The sequence below is a fragment of the Mirounga leonina genome, unplaced genomic scaffold (assembly GCF_011800145.1).
Source record: "Mirounga leonina isolate KUSES-001 unplaced genomic scaffold, KU_Mleo_1.0 Mir_376, whole genome shotgun sequence".
NCBI lineage: Eukaryota > Metazoa > Chordata > Mammalia > Carnivora > Phocidae > Mirounga > Mirounga leonina.
In genome coordinates, this window is record NW_023270718.1 from 11,403,443 (window position 1) to 11,408,948 (window position 5,506).

Here is a 5,506-nt window from a genome sequence, read left to right on the forward strand (position 1 = left end):
CACATTCATGGCTCTTGTCAGACGATTCAGAATCTCTCCATGTCTGCCCGTAAACCCATGTCCTCTCTTCACATCACATCCGGGTCACACATCCAAGAACTCAAGCTTACTCTGGTCTCTGGGGTTCTTCCTTATGCACCAGTCTTTGCCTTAGGCCAAAGATACCCAATAGTTGGTTATGATGTATTTCAGGCTCTGGAGAAGGAACTCCAGACGAGGTGCTGTGTTGTATTTTTTTAACTGAAATTTTTATTGAACATGACTATAGATTCTCATGCATTTGTAAGAAAGATTAGGGAATGGCACCTTGTACACTTTATCTAGTTTCCCCCAATAGTAATATTTCTCAAAACTATAGAAAGTATCACAGCTAGAATACTAACTTTCATATGATCCACGGATCATACTCACATTTCCCCAATTTTAGCTGTACTCATTTGCTTGTGTGTGTATCAAGTTTTACACAATTTTATCACGGTGATAGGTTCTGGAGCAGTTCCAACGCCAAAATGTTGCCCATTTATAACCACACTCACCTTCCTCTCATGCCCAGAGTAATGCTTTTAATACCTTGTTTCCTAAGGATCATTTTTAGTAAAAGGCATCATGGAAGGACAGACATCTGAAATCTCGCCTATCTCTGATGATTACTCATATTCCATCCAGGGTTCCTCCTGATGCCTTCATCTTTCATTCATCCTCTGTACTTCTTTCTCCTTTCTGTGTAATCAGCCCAGAGCACAGAGATGCTGCACCTCACCAAACACCTCTTTATGCTTCAGACTGACTTAGTTATTCTCTTAATTATGAAAAACAAAAGGTCCTCTCATCTGAAGAAAACAGGGTTCTCGAAAACTGCTGCTTTCTGCCATGTTTTGTTTTATTTTGTTGCTATGTTGATTCTTAAACACTGGATCATCACTTTAAGTAAGAGGCAGCCCAGCTATGATATTAACCGTCCTTGGCAGCCATTTTTCTCTCACCAAGAGACCCATCACCTCTGATTCTTTGATTTTGCATTTCCAAGATCAGACATTATATTAAGAGAAACAAAAATTTGAAAATGTTTTTGACCCCAATCTAATTCTACACTAATGAAATGTCAATAATATAAATATGTTTCAGAGATTGTTCATAGGAAAGATAGAAAGACTGTGGAAATTTGCCAAGGTCCTCACGGTGCATTAGTGTCCATACCCTCTGGGGAGAGGTGACTCCCACCATCCCCAAACATCCCTGCACCACACGCCAACAGAGCATGTCTTCTCCTCCATGCTTATATTGCTTATCCTGGAATAAATCACCACCACTCCATTTTCTCATTACTACCTGTGGTTTCAGCTTTCCCGCCTAGACACTCTGCTAAAAGCCAGAACAGAAACTGGGTCTTCTGCTAAGGACAATCTCAAAGATTCTGTAGAAATGAGTGAACCAGCCAGGTACTTCTAGTTACAAATACTTTTGTGGATATGGGATTTCTTTTTTTTTTTTTTTAAAGATTTTATTTATTCATTTGAGACACAGAGATACACAGAGAGAGCATGAGCAGGGAGAGAGGCAGAGGGAGAGGGAGAAGCAGGCTCCCCGCTGAGCCAGGAGCCCGATGTGGGGCTTGATCCCAGGACCCTGGGATCATGACCTGAGCCGAAGGCAGACGCTTAACCATCTGAGCCACCCAGGCGCCCCTGGATATGGGATTTCGACCTGATATCCCCTAGGTAAGTGTCAGATTGAACTGAGAGATGGAGTCAGGATCTCCAGGATCATTTTTAGTCCCAAAGGAAGTGTTGACTTCATCAAAATGGACTGCTGCACTAATAGCCAGTGAAATAAGAATTAACTAAGGCCAAACAAATTGATAGAAGAATTCTCCTGGTGACTATTTGGAATATTTAGTATTATTCTTACTATTTTATATTCTGATGGTTATGTAGATCTATTTCCAATCCTTAGCACAGTAAAATATTGTTTAAATGGTTTCTCATTCTCATCGACCCCTCAGAATCCAGGATTAAACACTTTCACCAAACCTCTTTATTTGTAACAGCAATGTGGTTATTTGCGGAGGTTCTAAAAGAATTGGTCTTCGCTTTTAACAGACAAGTTGTGCAGTCAAGCACATATCTGAAGTATCAAACTTGAGAATAAATCCTACCATACACCAGTGCCATTATGTGACATGTCCACCATGAAAGACAAGGTTTAAACTTCCTTTGGCACAAACTACCACAAAGCTCACCGGGGTACAGCCTGGAACCCGTTCTGTGGCTTATGGCTTTGCTGAAAGAAATGAAGGTCCCTTCTGGCAAGCTGGGAAAACTAGCATATTTGGGATGTTCAAGGAAGGAGGAATCGACCCAAATGTCTAGGTAGTACAGATGTAGTCTACATGAGTTTTCTGGGGTTTTTTTCACACTTGGCATAAAAAAGCAAAACAGAGTGAACAACAGAAACCACTGGAGTGACTGAGGCTAGTCAAAGCATGGTCCTAGATCCTACTAAACCAGCAGGCAGGTCAGAGTCACTAAAGAGAAGCACCATAACCAAGGTGGGGTTTACTTTGGGTACGAACTACCATTGGAAAAGGCCAGGAACACACTTCTAAGAAACAAGAAATCAAGGAGAACTAGCAATTGTGCAAACAGCAAAGCTGTTGCTTTCTGCACATAACTATGCATCATATGTGACTCCGCTTTCAGAGGTTTCAGGAAAGGATCTAGCCATATATCTGCCATCTACTCATGAAGGAGATCCTTGGTCTCCAACTGTCCCCAAGATGCTGCTTTAATGACTTGTGATGCCTCGGTTCTCCTTCTGTCCAAAATCTTTCTTCCCCTCCTCTGCACCTTGCATTCCCAAAGCAGCACATTACACTAGGCTCTCGTTTTTATACTGACTTCCCCTCTCCCAACGACGTGGCTCCTCTGACTTCTCACTCTCTCACAGATCTGCAAGACATCGTATGCTGAAGAGCCAAAAAGCTGAAAGCCAGAGTCCTACTCTGACAGCACCCACCCACCTATGCTGCTCCTCCCAGTAAACAGCCACTTCGTTTTCCCAGTGGAGTGGGCCAGAAACCTGGGCCTTATCCCCCATTCTGTGTCTTTTCTCAAAAGCCACATCTGATCTGACAGCTCTGACTTTCAAATTCAGCCAGAATCCCACCACTTTGCACCTCCTCCACCCCTGCAGTCCAAGCTAGAGTCATTCATTTAGAAGAAGAAAAAATGGGCACCTGGATGGCTCAGTCGTTGGGCGTCTGCCTTCGGCTCAGGTCATGATCCCAGGGTCCTGGGATCGAGCCCCGCATCGGGCTCCCTGCTCCTTGGGAGCCTGCTTCTCCCTCTCTCACTCCCCCTGCTTGTATTCCCTCTCTCGCTCTCTGTCAAACAAACAAACAAACAAACAAATAAATAAAATAAAAGAGGAAAAAATATATATATATCCTGTTCTCTTCCTAGAGAATCATTTTGGTATAGTTGAAGTCAAACTGTATATACAATTTTGGGTCCTTTTCTATGTTTTTCCCAGTTAATATTATGGGTAGCTTCCACATCATTAACATGTCTTTATCAGCAGAAAAAATGGTACAGCCCCTTTGAAGAACAATTTTGGGTTGAAATCAAAATTTAAAATGCAAAGCCTGTGGTAGCTCAGCATTAAAAATTCAAAACGAACATAAGAGGACCTTGCCCTTAGTGTTATTTCATCAAACTTTTGCTCCAGTTACATGTGCATATGGGTTATGAATGTAAGTGTGTTTCTTATAATGCCTGGGTCAAAAAAAAGAAAAGAAAAGAAAAAGAAAACCCCAGGCTGGGGAAACCCTTACCCTTTTTGCAAGAACACATGTTCAAGATGCCCACTAAAGCACTGTTGGGAACATTGAAAAACTGCAAACTTCCCAGCTGTGCATCAGTGGCAACAGTGGGGGGAAGGAGGAAAAATTCGCGGCACCTTCACAAGGTAGACTACTGTACAACAGTGAAAACAGTACACGTAGAAACCAAATACTGGTGAGAGAAGCAGACTGCAGAAGTTCACACGTCAAGCACATCGATCCCAAACATACACACACAAACCATACCCCATATTGCTCGAGGCTACAGATATTATAAAGGGAAAATCTCTAACAGCCTGAAGACAAAGGTTACGTGTCTGCTAGATGTGTCACAAACCCCTCTGTGATCTTAAGTCCCTTGGGGAGGGCCCACTCCCTCCTGTGGTCACACTGGGGTGGCCCTTTTCATTCACTAACCAAATATTTATCGAATGCCTACTGGGTGCCGGGCCCTGTTCTAGGTAGGGATGAATCAGCAATGGATGAGACAGATGAAGACCCCTGTCTGGTGGAGCTGGCTTTCTAGTGGGGAAGTCACAAAGAACAAACTGCAAAGTCCGTCTCCATCAAACACTCACTCTGGGAATTCAGGATGCACACAGACGTGGGTCAGTTTTCTTAGTTAGCACTGGTGTGACTGACTGCCCGAATCTCTACCCACTGTTCAAAAGCAGATTCAGGGAACACACTGCTCAAGGAAGGTGGCAGGACTGATGCAAGCTCCTACCATGTGCAAACCAGCAGCAAAGTTACTGGGCCAGCAGCCCCCGTTCTGGAACTCCTGAGGATTCTGGCTGCTACTGAGGGAGGCGTGGGAGACTTGGAGCAGAGAAGAGACGCCATCTGACATGCGACCTCCCAGGCTCCCACTAGCTGCCAATGAGGAACAGATGGTGAGGAGGAGGAGGAGGGCAGAGGCATGGGTGCAGGAAGGACGTGCCTGTTACACAGAGAAGGGAGTGGTGAAGGGGTTGAGTTCTGGAAATATCTTAGAGCTACAGACATGGAATTTTCGGGCAGGGAAGATGTGGAGGTTGGGGAAAGAGAAAGGTCAAGGTGAACCTTGAGGCCTGTGGGCAGAAAAAGGAGTCGCCATCTACAGAGACTGGAAGGATTGGGTTTGGGGGAGACCAGAGGCTCAGCTGAGGACTCCAAAGTCTGAGGTGTCTGTCGCCCCGGGGCAGACAGCATCAGGGCATCAGCGTCCTGTGGGGAGGGGCAACCCGGTCCACTACCAGGGATTGGGGGTGGGGGTGAAAACTGGGAGGGCCTGGGGCGCCTGGGTGGCTCAGTCGGTTAAGCGCGTGCCTTGGGCTCAGGTCATGATCCCGGGGCCCTGGGATGGAGCCCCGCATCGGGCTCCCTGCTCAGCCGGGAGCCTGCTTCTCCCTCTCCCTCTGCTACTCCCACCCTCCTGCTCACTCTCTGTCTCTCTCAAATCCTGGGTGGCTCAGATGGTTAAGCATCTGCCTTCAGCTCAGGTCATGATCCCAGGGTCCTGGGATTGAGCCCCACATCAGGCTCCTGGCTCAGCAGGGAGCCTGCTTCTCCCTCTCCCTCTGCTACTCCCACCCTCCTGCTCACTCTCTGTCTCTCTCAAATCCTGGGTGGCTCAGTCGGTTAAGCGCGTGCCTTGGGTTCAGGTCGTGATCCTGGGGCCCTGGG